This window comes from Pogona vitticeps, chromosome 5 (genome assembly GCF_051106095.1).
Source record: "Pogona vitticeps strain Pit_001003342236 chromosome 5, PviZW2.1, whole genome shotgun sequence".
Lineage (NCBI taxonomy): Eukaryota > Metazoa > Chordata > Lepidosauria > Squamata > Agamidae > Pogona > Pogona vitticeps.
The window spans coordinates 124817351-124835120 of record NC_135787.1 but is presented as its reverse complement, the minus strand read 5'-3'; positions in this window follow the sequence as shown (position 1 = coordinate 124835120).

Sequence of the window (17770 nt, the reverse complement as noted above, 5' to 3'; positions counted from 1 at the left end):
TTCTGCATGTCATTATCACATCAGAAGGGAAGAGAACAATGCTGGTGCTATCTCTGCTGCTTCATTCACCAAGGGATATGGGATGGGAAGCAAGTGGTGCTAGCTATTGCAGTGGAAGCACATGCAACAGAAAGTGAGGCAGCTCCTCCCTTTATCTGTGATGCTCCTCTCTTCTGAGGGATCCTCAGATTGAAATCATGATGCGGCAGGTGTCCAAGAAAATCAGCCATGTGGTTGGTCTCTCAGCTCACCACTCCCATTACCTCTTCATTCCAAGGACTCCTTCACAGCACAGCACTCTCACAGATAGTAGGCCTAGGAGACATGCTAGTATCAGCAGCTCTCCGGAGCAGCAAACATCTGGCAAAAGAAAAAGATGGCCATATTAATAACCCTCTTTGTTGCACTGCTTCACAAGGCCCACAGAAGGCTTGGCTCTGATGAGTATTGTGAAGTGGTAGTAATGGTGCTGAATTATTATTATTGTTGTTATTATTATTATTATTATTATTATTATTATTATTATTATTATTATTATTATTATTATTATTATTATTATTATTATTATTATTATTATTATTAGTATTAGTATTAGTATTAGTATTAGTATTAGTATTAGTATTATTATTATTATTATTATTATTATTAGTATTATTATTAGTATTAGTATTAGTATTAGTATTAGTATTATTATTATTATTATTATTATTATTAGTAGTAGTAGTAGTAGTAGTAGTAGTAGTAGTAGTAGTAGTAGTAGTAGTAGTAGTAGTATGGGGAATGGCCTTTTGTCTGAAACTCATAGAAAGGCACAATTAAAAACTCCCTCAAATAATTAATGTGACCAAAGGAAACAAATATTCTTCACAGTCAAACTACACACGCTCAAACTCATTTTACTTTAGCCCATCAGATGCTTACATCTTACCAAAGGAACGGATCAATGTTCATCTTCACTGGAGCCTCCAGATTGATCTATTCATTGTAAACAACACACACATGATAAAGGCTAATCAGAGAAGGATGTGTTGTGTTGCATAATGTTACGAAACACAGGGATGGGACAAAGATATACTTTGGGCTGATTTTGAAGAGGTTTCTAAAGGTATTTCTACAATAGATCTATCATTTGGATTAATAAAATGTATAATCCAAGTCAAATCATGTCCAAATTGCAGTGGGTTCCATAATTAATACTCCTGGTGGGCTTCACCATTTTCATCCAACAGTTTTTGAAACCATAGAAGCTGGGGGCTATAATTACTGCCAGCTTAATGGTAGTTATAAGAATCCCCATAAGTTTATTATGCGTTTTGTAAATTATTTACTTTTGTCTGTGCAGATCTACAGCTAGCCAAACTCACTTGCATCCTATTTAGAACTCCAATTTTCCAAGTTGTTTTAAAGAGATCCTGCATTAAATAAAAGCCCCAGTACTCTTCAGTAGAGATGGGGGTATTTGTATTCGTATATCTCTGCACGGGTGGAAATAATGAGGGTCCAGCCCCATGGAGCCAGACTGTCCACTCATGATTTCACCACTGACGTGAGCTCATTGAACCTTCCTATCACACTGTTGTCCAGAAGCGATTACCCAGTCCTGGCAGGAGGCGGGATGACAAGCCTCTCTGCTAGGCCAGAGAGTGGCTAATTCATTGGACAAACAGCACGATAGGAAACCTCCGCAGAGGTGGCAGCAGCAGCAAAATCGTGAGTGGACCCTCGTTTTTTCCACCTGTGCAGGGATGTTCATATACGAATACCCCCATCTCTACTCTTCAGTCATTATGCATTTAGAGAAAGCAACAGTGGAGGGGGCAGGGGGGCCATCCCTCTTTTCTAAGTATGTTGCCACAACTAACTTAAGACATGAACAGGGCTTTGGTAACATCAAGTTTTAATAAGAAGAAACAAGGTGAAAAATTTCTCTTTGTCCACATGCTTTGGACATTAACTATTTTATAAACTTGAAAAATGAAAAATTATACCTCCTTTCTTACAAACAGCTGCTCCTCAGCAACAATGTGCATTTAATCTTTTGTAATAAATTAATTTATTAACACTTGGTTTCAGTTCCTTGTCTTCACTCTCATCCTCAGGCAAATTAAATGATAGGGAGGCAATCCTAGATCCCTCTAGTTAAGTAGATAGATAGCTGGAGGGTGGAGAGAGAGAGAGATGATTGATAGATGTAGTCAGATACCAAAAGAGACCGAGTTGAAAATCCATTATTCAAAGACAAAATGGCAACATCTCCACCTGTCCTTTGAGCTGACAAACTCTTTGTTGGAGAACAATAAATGTACCTGGTTGATTTAACGTAAAGACGAACTTGTCAGATGTGGTAATGAAACGGATGGTAAAGAACCATTATAAAGATACCATCTTGAAAGCCACATCCACGTAACTCTGGAACAACCCAGGGAGTTGCAGTCCTTTTTTGTATCTGATCATAGGAACAAGCAGTTCTGCTTCAGTCACTGGCAAAGAGGACTATACTCTTTGTGTACACACTATAGTGTCATTTGTTTAGTAGAGCAGTTCATACTTTTTTACAAAATGAACATGACTGCCCGCCCTTCAGGGAACTGTCAATATTCAAACCATGAAAAGTCACTCCAAAATGTTTGAGTGAAGGTTCATTTTGTGTTTGGTCATGAAACCCTAATAGGGAAAACCTCATGGGCAGAATCCCAAGCCCTGCTTCTGAAGGCCATCCTATATACTTGGGTGGGCAGGGGAGAAAGGAAAGAGGAGTACTGAGACAGCAGAAGGTGGGGGTGGGGGCTTATTTTTCTTTTTCCACCCTCCACTTCTGTAACTTTCCTCACCTGTTGAAATTAGTGGGAGAAAGATGAACTATGCTAGGCCCTGATAACTGAGGCTAATGACCTGGATTAGGGGGTGTCTCTATCCCAAATTTTGGCTGATCCCCCCCATGCCAGTTCACAAGTTACCCTTTTCTTCAGGGCTGGTTTACTTCTCTCTCTTCCATTCAGGGTGTATGGGTCTCCTTGCATTGATATGAATGAGTCAGCTTCTTTACAGAAAGATATATGTGTATCATATAACTGTGGAGTGCCCGCCTCGATATCTGCATTCATTGTTTTTTTTTAATGCAACAACTTGCAGCAAAAAGTGGAATATGTTAAATATAATTCATGAAAAGAATTGGCTAGAGAGCCATTAGCACCTAATGATAGGATAAACATTATACATTCCCTGCTGAAGTTCATGAATGGATGTCGTTTGTAACTGTCACAGAACAAGTAAAGATATAAACTATAACAGCTTGGGGCAGGGTAGCACTGAGCTACTCCCGCCTTTATCATTGTACAAATTCCTATGTTTATGAACCTTTTTCATAGATATTTTCTCAGTGTGAAAAATGATATGTCCCTATGTATTCAAAAGAGTCATCAATGCCTACCTTAGACGTTTTAGACCTTATTAGCATTGGCACTAGTTTAATTCTGGTTTCAGTTGTTGTTTCTTTTTCTTTTGACTTGGGTTATGAATGGCCAAAATCCTGTTGCTTAGTGTACTAAATTGCACTAGAGTAGACCCATTAAACCAATGGGGATTTGGTGAGTCATTTCTGCCATGGAGGGATGTAAATAATGCTCACTAAAGCAGAGGTGGGCAGCTGTAGCTCACCAGACTTTTGATCTTTCTTCTTCTTCTTCTTCTTCTTCTTCTTCTTCTTCTTCTTCTTCTTCTTCTTCTTCTTCTTCTTCTTCTTCTTCTTCTTCTTCTTACCTATAGCTCCCATAGACCCACACTATTGGCTATTCTGGTCAAGGCTGCAGAGAATTGTAGGCCACAATTATCTGGAGGCCCACAGCTGCCCATCCTTTTGTTCCATTCTTAGTTTCTGTTGATTGTAGTCTGTTTTGACTGGATGTGACACCTTGACAAGGAATTACAAACTCTTGCAAGATTCCTCACATCCAAATAAGAGTGAGATGAGCATACTCGGTTTTGTAAGATCATAATTTGCACAACGTGTCTATACATAAAAACAGTGCTTGTTCCCTTGGAGAAGCACAAACACCAGTAAAAACTGGTGTTTGTGCTTCTCCAAGGGAACAAGCACTATAAGAAGGGGAAGACAATCTCTCTGATGCTTCTAATTCTTAAAATCCCATTAACATTTTGCACAATCTGGGTTATTTGTATTAAAGCATTATTTTTTATTAAAAATTGCATGTGTAATTTTGCTTGATTTGTTCAAAGCTTATTCTAATTTTTATTCTTATCTCTTGGCATGAGTGCCACAAAATAGCTTTCTTCCCCACAGGACCAGGGGAATAATTTTGAGTTTCCATGTCGTCACATGGAGGAACAAGACAAGTGAGAATTTACATCCCTATCTCAGGGCATGTGCTATCTTACACAACCTTTTCTCTGACATTTACAGTAAGATGTTCTGAGGTGACCCTTTCCTAGATTCCATCATATAATGACTTATATTTCACTAGGAGCAAGTCCTTTTGGAAGAATCCCAATGCACTTTTCCAAGGGCTTCAGATGGTTTCCTTTCTGGTAGCTTTCAGGAGATGTATAAAACCAAGTCCATCCCACCTTAGGGCTTTAAGTACGGTACTTAGGCTTTTGAAGTCCAACATGGCAAGCCTTCAAGACAGCAATGAAAAAAGGGTAGCATCCACATGACCAACGCTATAGAAAATGGTATTCTACTTGACAGGGCGTTGGAGGACAGCTCTCTATGTGAAGATGCCCCTTTTTCAAGGAGTTATGTAGTCCAAGTCCTGTTCAAAGACACAGAACCGTCAGAAGAGACCATCAACAACTAGCCATACTCTTCTCCAATAAGGTGAGATACATTGCTTTTTATTTAAATTTTAGTAATTTAGTTCCAGATTCGCATTTGTACATGTATATATTAATGCACATGTGTGCCCTTTGATAGGGCAGAAGATCTTTGGATCCCTGAGGGTTGTAGAATGAAAGGAGCAAAGGTCATGGGCAGAGATATAACTGGATATGGCAGAGAGAATTAGAAAGGAAGGCTCTGTAAGGCTTTGAGGGTAAGGAAGAGATGCTTGCACTGGAGCTGAGAGAGAGAGGAAGCATATGACAAAGCTCATCTTCTCCACATTTAAAAGGAGAAGTTCAACAAACAGAATCATAATCGGGAACCTAGCCATTATGAATGCTGATGCTATGAACATACCCAGAGGAGAGCACTAGGCTTACCCCCTTGCCTACCCACCCCCATTGTTGTGTTCTGAAGAGAGGAAGGGTTCTGCTCATATGCAGGTTCAGCACTGATCATGAACCCAAATTTTCTAAGGTCCTTGCTCACCTCTAAGCACCTTCATACCATTGGCCTTTATATTGTAATGCCTAAACAAGGTTTTACTTCATATCCAGTGAGAGATGGTGTTACATGCTGTAGCAACTAAAGAGCATAAACTGTGGAACACCAAGATGAAATGCCATGCTTGCAAGTAACACATTACAGATGAATTACTGGTAATTAATTCTTTCTGGGGTACTTAAGCAACAGCAAACATACATTACAACTGTTATATTGTAATGTAACTTAGGTGTCCTTATAGAGTAAAGCACTGGTTTGTAGCATTTTGATATATATGATTTAAGGCATAAAAGTAGTTATTTTAGTAAGTGTGTGCAATGAAGATATAAAGTTGTTTATATTAGAACCATCATTAAATAGTGGAGTCCTTAGAACCGTAACAGTTCCAAATGTTAAACCATTTTTCAACATAAACTTTCCAAGCTTCTTTCTAATGTTAACTTCTGTCACTAACTCATTAGGTGGCCTAAGGGCTGTCCTGTTTTCTCTACATCAGGTGCCCCTGATTAACGTAGAGGAAATTCTAATCCTGGCATGCCTGGCAAGTTTTGAAAATTAACATATGTCAAAAGCTTTGAATCCTCTCGCATTCAGTACGTGTTAAATCAATGCATGACTTTTCATTACCTTGTACTTGTAGCAACAGTTCTGCAGAAGACCAGATAGCATGACCACTGAAGAAATAGGCATCAAGCAACGCTCTGCTTCTCATACAAGGCATAGATACATTCTTCTCCTCACTCCTCCACCCCCCAGCAAACCCACAATGTTCTAAAGGCTGCATAGTATTCCACATAAGGGGCTATGTGCACACTGATATTCCAAAAGGGAGTGACCAAAATTGAAAAGAAGAAGTCTGGAGCCTTCAACCAAACTATAAATTTGCATAGTTCGAAGTGAGCCAAACCACAGCCACTGCTGATTTAAAAGAACTCTTGTACTTAGTGATCATCGGCATGGAGCAGAATGCATGGAAAACACACATTAAGGTTTATAAACAGAAAGTAAATAAGCAGTGCCTGCCGTTGGTCGCCAACATTTCATTTATAGACTGCACCACTTGAGCTTTTTTTTCCCTCCTCAGAATGCACTAAAGCCCTTTGATACGGTAATGTCTATATTATAGAGGATAAAAATATCCCTGCAAACTGTAATTCAGTGTCATTGTTTTGTTTTCATTCCATAAAGCTTCGTAACTGACACATATTATTATACAGTAGGCCAAAGTGATTCTTCCAAACTTTGAGAGCTTCGGCATGACTGTGTGAGCAGATAACACTTTAGGTCAAGCAGCTTTTTGCATATGGTTTCTTATTAGAGATGTGCAAATATGAAACCTCCATGAGAACCTTTTCTTGTCTTATTTGAAAGCACTGGGCATTCTTTGAAATCCCTCAGATGTTTTGCTGGAGGAGGAATCTCCATATTTTCTTTGAAGTGTGTTTTAGGTGAAAGCTGGTCACAGCTTAGGAATGCACAGGATCCACCCTAAGACATTTTTGCTCTTGTTGAAACTGTCTCGAGTTTACTTGGAATTCCTCAGATACTCCCCTGAAGAAGGAACTCCAGTATTTGCATACTCTGTTTTCCTGAACTGCAAGTGCTGGTGATAATTCTATTGCTACACAAAAGGAAAGGCAAATAATCAAAACAGAACCCTAGCCTTTATGATCATGATGCAATGACCCAATGAAGGATGTTTCACATCATCTCCCTCCCCAATCAGAATTTCTTCCTGTGTTTTTGGAGTATTGGATAATTTGGTGTTTCTTCTAAAATGGAACTGATGCACTATACGGACCTCAAAGCATCTGTTTTTATTCCCAAAATGGTGTAGAATATTGTGCCCAATATATAGCAGCCTTCAGCTTCTTCACATCGCCCTGACTTACATTACCAATGCACACAAGCACATTTGTAAAACACTGCAAACATACAATTTAGAACACATTAGTCTACACATGGCTGGCTCTGTCTATTTCTGATCCATGTCAGTTTTACTTGTTGTCATTCATTGTTCCTCTTGTTACGTGCCTCCAAGTTGCCTCCAACTTATAGTGAGCCTGTGCATAAACAATCTCCAAAATGTCCTGTCCTCAACAGCTCAGCTGAGCTCTTGTAAACTCAAACCTCTGACTTCCTTTACAATCCATCTTGTATTGATCATCCTCTTTTCCTTCCACCTTCAGCCTTTCCTAGGAGTACTGTCATTTCCAGAGAACTGTACCTTTATGCCCAAAGTAAGACAGCCTCAGTTTTATCACATCTGCCTCCAGAGACAGGCAGTTCAGGGTTGGTTTGCTCCAGGGGCCCACTTGTTTGTCTTTCTAGCAGTCTTTCTACCAGTTGTCTTTCTAGCAGTTTGTCTTTCTAGCAGTCCAGGCTTTTGTTGGAGGCAAAGCTCTCCTGCAGCACCATATTTCATGCAAGTCCACTTTTTTTTCCCTGTCAGCTTCTTTACTGTCCAACTTTCACATCCATGCATCATGATCAAGAAGATACAATAGTGTGGATGATCTTGACCTTAGTGTCCAGTGACACATCCTATGATGAGAGATAGTCCAAAACCCTTCATTCATATGCACATCTTATCTGCTTCAGTCTGTGACTTTAATAAAAGTGCATATACATCAGTAAAACATAACAAATAACCCAATGAAAAACATATTGTGGACTACTATACTGTGTTCCACATGGCTTTGTTCATGGTTCTGAGGCTTTGTTGCCAAACTGTTGTTGTGGCCCTGTAACAAATCTCAGCTAACTCCCTTGTTATGACCTATAAAGCCATATACAATTTGGAATTGGTTTATCTTGAGGCCATATGCTCTGATATGAGCCTGTTCTGATTTTAAGATCTTTGAGGATGGCTCTTTCCCCCAACATTGTCTGAAGCTTATTGTGGATATGACAGAGGCTTTTCTCGATGGCTGCTCCAGACTCTCAAACTTTGTGTCTTAGTGTACCAGGTGCAGCCCTGATCCTGTTTATTTTTATCCCATTAGAAATAAGACTTACACACACACATTTTTGGGACATTTTCGGAAGAAAGTGTCCTGAAATTGGAAGTTTTCAGTGAAATTTTCTTTTTACTACTTTGAAGTAAATTTTGTTGGGTTTATTGCAATTTACTCCCAGATCATTAGATATATGACTTCAGGCTTCATTTTAGGACTACTACACAAAGTTGCCTTTTTTTTAAAAAACTGAGCAACATTTCTAGTAGGACATTTTAGTGAAAAGCAATGATCAGTTTTGCATAATTTTCAATACATTGGTGTGTCTTCTGAATCAGAAAAAGGTTAGCAGCTTCCTAAGAAACCAATTTGCATGTCGCTTTTAGCATGATTTCCATAACTTTGGTTACCTTTATTTAAATGATTGCTCACCCTTAGCCTATAATTAAAGATGAATAAACATTTGCAATGTTTAAGAGAGTTACACAAGGTTACCAGGTGTAAACACACGGGTACGTGCCTAACACAGCTTAGCTGGGCTGCTGAAGGAAGGCCTCATTTATTACCAAATTATGTTATAGAGGTACTTCAAGTCATCCGGATTCCATTTCATGAAATACCTTTTTAGATACATCAGGATAGTACAGAGCAAGTCCAGAGGAAAAGCCTAAAAGAAAAGAGTCATGTAGCATGTGAATAAATTGGAAAATACTTCACGATTTGCTCCAGAATTGGAATGGGCAAATTCAAAGCATTTTGCAGTGATCAAAGCAAATCAGCTCATCTTTTTCTTTCCAATCCAGATTTTTTCCTCACTGCTGATGGGGGCTTCTATTCTTTTTTCTAAACATAACCATGTCAATAGTTCAATCTTTTGCCTGTGTGATCTTTTGCTCTATTCTACAAAAGGACCGGGAATGTAACTTTTGGTGATTTCTTTGGTGACACAATAAGTTGGGGTATTATGTTTTGGGTTAGTGGGAGGACTCACCCCTGTGATCTTTCTGCCTAGTCACTCTGAAGTATTCTTTTAAAAAGAAACAAACTACAGTATAGAATCTAGTGCTAGACCACCCTATTACTGCATTACTACAGTGTACATTAGTTTAATGCTATATCACATCCTTGCAGAACAAAAAAAAAGGATGAAAATTTATATAAAATTTAAACAACTCCAACAAACTCTAGCAGACTACAATATTTTCATGGTATGTGTGCATGTTCATACATGTACAGAGAATTTTGGAAAATGGTTCATTTTCCCCTTCTGCCATGCAACCTTTTAAGCAGTCCCAGTGGCTTGATGACAGGCTATAAAAGAAGAGCCAAGGTTTGGCAAGAGGCTAGTAATAAAGGAAGAGTGGATGTAGGTGTTGATCAAACCACATCAGATTGAGGGGCCATTGTGAACACTGGCACCAAAACAACCTTAGGTTCTCATGTGGTCACCAAAACTGAATGTAGTCACAAAAGAGACCATGAATCAAGCCAGTGGATTAAAAATAGAGATATGGAAATAACACCTCAACTGAAATAACACATATTGGCCAAAATCCTGTTGTGCAACTGCACAAACACAACTTGAGGTTGTGCTTGCAATAGCTGCCCTAATATCAAGGCAGGTCCCCGAAGCACCTTTACCAGTGCATGGCACAATCAGTCATATGGGGTGGGGGGGATGTGTGACCAATGGCACTATTGCACAGTGTAATTCGTTGCTGCTGGATTTAATGCCCGGCAGATTTACACTGATGTAACTTTCTGATATACAGCCATAACCAGGATTTTGTCCATCACAATAAAATGAGAATGGCTGCTGCTTTGTTGCATGGCCTTTATAGATTAAAGACATCAGAGGGATTGCCTGCATCACTCTTTAAATAATCAGCCAGTTGCTCCATGTATGTGTGTGTTCATGTGTGTACATGTGTGCACACACGCTTTATGTCTTACCCAAAAAGGAGAAGATCTCTGCAACTGTGTAGACAGTTTGCATGGATTACAAATACACTAGCCAGAATACTGTTGGTGTTCACATAAAGTTTACATAATTTACCACCGTTCATTGCAGCTAATTGGCAGGGTGCAAGGGGCTTCTCTGTTGTGAAATTGAGAACATGACCAGGCACATGACAAAGAAGCTCCTCATTGGTAACACAAACCTTACACAAACATCAAAAAGATTCAGACCACTGACAAGAAAAAAATTCTTGTCTCACTCCTGCCTAGAGGCGAGGAATTGCACAGGGCTTGAGATTCCTCATTAAGCTATTTCATTAAGTCAGGACAGACTTAGTCAACAAGAATGAAGAATTTAGCTAGCATCCTTTACATTTCTGTAAAATTCCATGTATGCTGTAGCTTTAGGCCTTTAACACACAACTGTGCGAAGATAATGCCTGAAGCTCCACAGTATTGGGAGTAGGAAGCATAGACTCTACCCCTCTATTGTAAAAGAAGAGATGATGCTAACATTTAAGAATGCCTGCCTTTGAAGGAATTCATTTCACTGTGCTTCCACAGATCTTCCGTATGAACGCTTTTACCTTTTTAAGGCCTGAAGCAACGTTCATAAATGTCACTGGGGATCTTCCAATCCCCTTTGTGCAATTTGGATCAGACCCATCAAAATGAGGCTAAAATGTCACGCTCCTTTTTCCTCACAAATAAATGCTATAAGCCAACCGTGACTTTGCATGGAAGTTTCTGTCTTTCATTTACTCCAGTTTATATAGCTACCAATACGCATGTTTGTTTACACTGTCAGTCATGCTCTTCAATCTCTCCCCCACTAGTACCTTGAAGGAAAGCTCAATGGTACAAAGCTGTTGGCTCCCCCCCCCTTCTTACTGGAAGGAACTTCACTTTGTTTGCATACGAATCAGCCTATGATTTGCCTGTGTTGTCATCACAACCATGTTTGCTAACATGAGAGGGAACAAATAGCAGGGAAAGGAAATGTCAAGAGTTCACCATCAGACTGACAGATCGGGCGTGCCCACGGCTTTCACTATGGTTGATCAACAAAGTCATGCATAAATAACAAGACAGCCTTTGTGCCCATATGGCAAATGAAGATGTAGAGTAAACAGTCATTATGCTATTTAAGCTAGGGGAGGAGTTGGGGTGGGTGGGCAGGCTGTGACATGGTCTTTGGGGGCTGACTCTCCTTCACTGTCTAGGATACTTATTAAACGGTGTATTTTCTTCAGGTTTTAATGGTTAGAGGGTTTGTCCTCCACTTCTCTCATTGGTTAGAATGAAGTCTTCCCCCCCTTTTTAACCTCATGAATCAGCTCAACCTGCTCGCTCTTCACTCTAAAACTGGCCCAACCTCCTCCACCTTCCCCCTAAAGCAGTCATGAGATTTATGGTAGTGTTGAGGTTAACAGCAAAACTTGGGAAAAGTCACATTTCTGGATTACAGCTTCCAGGATTTCTCTAGCTGGCACAAGAAATCTGGGGGTCATAAGCTGAAAAACTAGGTTTTCCATACTCTGGTTAAGACACAAATGGGATTCCAGATTCAGGTGTTAGGTCTCCATGAAACAGCCTAGATAGCAAATTGTAAACGGGGATAAAAAGAAAATACTTTTGGGTGCAAGCATGCCATTTTCCATTGATGATTTATTGTTGTTTTTAAAACTATTTTTATCCATGTAAATTTCAGTATCCGGGCTGAAAAAAAATTGCTGCCACCAAAGAACAGGAGCTATCCAAGGACACCTCAAATACTCAGATGCAGCTCATGGGGGTAGGTGGGGGTGGGTGGGAATGAGCACTCCATATCTCCACTTTGCCAATGGAATGATACAAGTGGTGTTATGGGAATTGCTCCTGGAAATAACAGTTTGTGAGGCTATCCTCACTGATTAAGAAAAAGAATAGAATATCGACCTCATATCTCAAACCTAATGTATGTTTTAGCTAAGCTGAAAGGCTTTGGGAATATCACTGATTTTCACATGGTAGTTCCATCCATAGCAGGAGTGGGCATACCCATACAAAAAGACAAAACTGAAACCAAAAACCCTTCAGAAACGAATTTGGTACTTCTCACAAGACCCTACTTTGATCGGTACTGCCTCAAACAAGACCCACTTTGCTATGAGTCCGAAGTGGAACCTCAGTTCAGTTTTCTGCAGCTTTTGACTTTTCTCCATTCAGTCACAGTTACTGCTTCTGGAGATACATAGATGTCAGATACGCAGATGTGGAAGGTTGTGTGTTTGTACACGTGTGTACACTCATATACAAGGATCTTTTCAAGCAACTAGTGAGGCTCTGGGGGCTAATTTGGCCTTCCCCAGCATCTTGGAGAGCCATATATCAATACATCCTACGTATTGCTGGTCACTTCTTATTTTGAAAAAATTATCCTTAAGGCCTAATACAAAAATAATACTCATGTGCCATCAATTTTGACTTACGATGACCCAGATGGAGAATACTCAGAAGTGGTTTACTATTTCCTTCTTCTGGAGGGTGCTCTAGAAACGTACACTTTGCCCAAGGCCACACAGGCTGGCTGTACTAATAGGAGGCAGAGTGTGGAAACCAGCTCCCAGTCTCAGGCTGTGTAGCCACATATCTAAATCACTGGACTATCCAACCAGGGCCTAATATAGGCCTTAGGGAAAGTAGATTTAGGTGATATATTCTACCACCCCAGATCTTGTGGCAGAGGTTCCCCCCCCTTGGGTTCAGAGATTTCAGGAACTTTAAGGAGACTATCCTACAACTTCAACAAGGCTGGATGTGGCCCCTAGGCCTAGGGTTGCCAGACGTCCAGCAAAAGAAGGACATGCTCTCTATCCAGCAGACAAAGATAAAAACCATTATTATTATTATTATTATTATTATTATTATTATTATTATTATTATTATTATTATTATTATTATTATTATTATTATTATTATTATTATTATTATTATTATTATTATTATTATTATTATTATTGTCGTCGTTGTTGTCGTCGTTTGTTTACTTATTTATTTATTTATTTATTTAACTTATATGCCGCCCACACTACCTGAAGGTCTCTTTAAAATGTCCGGCTTTTGTATATGTTATGTCATAATTTTGCATGGGAGGAGGAGAGGTGGAAGGACCCCCCCCCCCCGGTCTTCCCCCATCCCCTGTTACCTGCTGCTGGTGCCAGGGTGCAGCCCTCGACTCCTCCCACCGCTGTGGTGGCAGCTGCAAGAAGGTTAATGTTGTCCCTATCTTCAAAAAAGACAAAAAGGAGGAACCTGAAAACTAGACACCAGTCAGCCTGGCATCGATCCCAGGGAAAATTCTGTAACATATTATAGCAGTCACTATGTAAGTACCTAGAAAGCAATGCAATAATAACTAGAAGCCAATATGGATTTGTCAAGAACAAATCTGGTCAGACTAACCTGATCACATTTTTGATCGGGTAACCTCTCTGATAGACAGAGGGAATGCTGTAGACATAGTATATCTTGACTTCAGCAAAGCTTTTGACAAAGTGCCCCATGATACTCTAATTAGCAAGCTAACTAGGTGTGGGCTGGATAGAACAATTATCAGGTAGATACAAAGTAGGCTACAGAATTGTATTCAGATAATAATGATTAATGGTTCTTTCTCAAACTGGGGGGAGGTAACAAGTCAGGTATCCCAGGGCTCAGTCCTGGGCCGTGTGCTCTTCAATATTTTTTTTAATGATCTGGATCAGGGGATGTAGGGAATGTATTTTGAAAATGCTTCAAGAATCCAAGGAAAAAGGAGGCTTTGGTTTACCGGACTGGACCTTATATTACCAATTATCTTTCCTAATGTGGCTGAAAGAATGGATTTGTCTTAAAAACAAAAGACTTTTGTATTTAGAGGGGCATGATTTACAGTTAGGCTGGCATGCCTTTTTATGGTATCAGAAAGCTAAAACCCACAGGTATTTCCAAAACCACTATATTAGAAACTCGTATATAATATGGGAAAAAATAAAAATGAAAATGTACACAAAAATACCAGAATGGGTTTCACTTACAGAAGCATTTGTTCATCCCAATCTTCTGAACTTTTCTGAATTGTTTTTTTTTACTTACACAGATATCTTAGATGTAGACTGGAGATTAAAACCGAAACAAGATCAGGAAATAGACGCATCGTGGTGGCCTATAATGCAAATACAATCTAGATATGAAAGGGATTTAATAATGTATGATTTTTATAAAGAACAGACAACGTTGGGCCAAATAATGTTAATATCAGATGATAAATTAATTGGAAAAATATATAAATTTCTTTTAAATTGGAAAATGGAGGATGAACAGGTCAAAGAAACCATGGTTCAATGGGCAAACATTTTTGGATATAATATTGACTTTGAAAAATGGCAAAAACTGTGGTCTAGAAACTATAAAATGACAATGGCAACATCTTATAAAGAGAATTTATATAAAATGTTTTATAGATGGCATTTACCATGTGATAGATTAGCTAAAATGTATTCTAACAGGTCAAGTAAATGCTGGGATTGTCATAAAAACCTGGAACTTATTATCATCTTTGGCGGACATGTGATAAAGCAAAAACAATTTTTTTTTTTTGGAAAAAAAATAGATATATGGCTTTTTAAAATAATCAAAAAACATGTAGATTTTAAGCCAGAACTCTATTAGGTACAATACCAGAAAGTGTTGATAAACAAAATGTATATTTAATACTCCATATTTTAACAGCCGCAAGGATTATATTTGCACAATACTGGAAAATGAAGAATCACCTACAGATCAAGAAATAATTAAAAAGATATTGGACTTTGATGAAATGGATAGACTGAAACTGAAAATCAAAGGAAAGGAAGATATAGAATATCATCAAACATGGACCTTGTTTTATCAGTGGTTAGAAGCATGTTGTATAGATTAAGAGCTTAATATATATTGTAGTTGTATTAACAAATGATTATAAGCTGAACCCAGGTGACATGATGTTAAATAAGCATAGATGGATTTGTAACAACAACAACAACAACAACAACAACAACAACAATAATAATAATAATAATAATGATAATGATAATGATAATGATAATGATAATGATAATAATAATAATAATTTTTAAAAAGCTGTATTTTATCCTCATCAAACTCCTATCTCATCAGTCAGACAGAGAAGTAGACCCAAGGTCTTCCATGAAGATTCATGGCTAAGCAGATATTTGAATGTGCATTCTCTCAGTCTTGGTACAATACTGTAACCCAGAGCTGAACAGTCATAGCTGTGTTGAATACCAATTCACAGCTACCCTTGTCAGCATAACCAATGGTGGAGGGTCATGGAAACTGCAGTCCTACAACAGCTGGAGGACCACATATTCCCTACCTCAGTTCAGACCACAAATGCACTCCACCTGCTCTCAGATTGGACAGATACATCTGAGAAGTAGCACCTGCACTTTACAGCTTCCTATGTGGAATGAATAGGTCCAGAGGGTATAGTGACACAGAAGCAGATTCCAGGTCAGTTTGTGGGTGGGATCAAATTTGAATTGGCTTTAATTAAGCTGAAAGTGAGGCCCAACTAAAGAACAGCCTGGTTTTGCAACTTATTTATAAGCTGTAGACACAAAAGTCTATATTTTCCCCTTCCAACTGGAGTTCCATTTCCTGTCTGATGATCCATGAAGTGCCAACAGCTTGGGTCCACATTTATGATACAAGAGCGTTTCTGGCAGCACAGCTCGGAATATGAAAGAGGTACACAGTGCGAATGGCTATAAAAAGGGTACATTTTGCTGGGAGTTTTTAAAAAAATGAAAAATAAAACAGATTATTTAAAAGGACTTAATATATTGCACAAATAAAACTGATTGATTCCATTCAGTAAGCAGTTAAGCAATTTCAAGACTGCCAGATCTATATTCTTTTGCCATAATGGTCATGATAACTCATCATATTTGCTTCCGTCCTTGTAATCATATTTTATTTTCCTTACCAGAATCCCACAAGTAATTGCTAGTGGCATATAGACTATATCACAGATGTTGGAACAAAAGATAAAACAAGTACACTGAGCCTACATTTGTCATTTACACCCGACAAAGGTTGGCAGCTGCTCTCTCACTGCAGCTGCTTGAAGGTCTTGCTGTCCTCTCCCATTGTAATGATGATCGGCTGAGACACAGCAAAGCAACAATGCTCTTGTTAATTATTCCATTCTGCTTAATTGTGCTTGCCATCCAGCGTCTCAATCAGAAGCTATAGGCTGTTGAACTGTAGGAAGCTATTTTAACTAAGCTGACAGCAGTGGAAGGAATGTTCATAAATTCTAATACACAGAATATATAGTGAAAATATTTCAAGATCTACGTCATTTGGAAAGATTCAGATAAGCCAGACATACAGTATATAGCTTTTTACATATGGCTCAAAAATAGGTCCGGATTGGTGCCATCTCTTTATTTAGCAAATTCATAGGTAGGGTTCCTAATACAAATTGGAATTGTGCAAGGCTTGCCCTACCATTAGATAGCATGAGGCAGTAACCTCAGGCAGCAGATGCTGGGTGTCACGAAATGGTAGCAACTGTTTGTTACTTCATCTGTTATTACTAAAGATTTTCTGCCAGGGAGGGAATATATATGTGCTTGGTAGCCGTGTGGTACAGTGATTAAATTGCAGTACTGTAGCCAAGACTCTGTTCAAAACTTGATTTCAATCTTGACCAACTCAGGTAGCCAGCTCAAGGTTGACTCAGCCTTCCATCCTTCCAAGGTTGGTAAATTGGGTGTCCAGCTTGCTGGGGGCGATGTTGTACATAATTAAACTAAAAACCACCCAGAGAGTGTTTTAAGAGCTACGGGGCAATATATAAGCAGCACACTTTCCTTTGTTTTTGCTTGTGGGATTTTCTGCTTCTTGCTTCAAAATATTTCATTTAGATTTAGATACAATCTTGACTTGAATGAAGTTGGTCACTGTTTGTTGCTCCACCATGGAAAGGAAAATATCTCGGTCAAGCCCTGAGACTGTAGCACTGGGAAAAGGGTAACACTTTTTGTTGTTACATGTCATGTTCCCAGGGGATTCAGCAGGTGAAAGTCCAATAATCCAGTCCAAGGTCAGAAGTCCAGGAGATACAAAACAGATGCCAAATTGTCAAAGCCAAAAGACAAAGCGTAGTCAGAAATCAGAGTCCGAAAGCCAAGGGTCAAGAGAGCAAGGTTCAAGATAAGCAGCAGCATGGACGTGAGCCAGGTAATTGACTTGTTTCCACAGGCTCCCAAACCTCTGAATACAAGTTATATAGCAGCAACAATCATCTAATTCCTAGAAACATTCCATCCTGTTAAAATTCAGGACTGGTTAACCTGATGTTCCTGTGAGAAGCCTTCATGTGAGCCTCAGATTTCTGTGTTGTGAATCTCTGCCAATGCTTATCTCTCACTCTGGCTAGTGGGGGAGGAGAATCTGGTGGTGATTCAGCTGTCTGTGA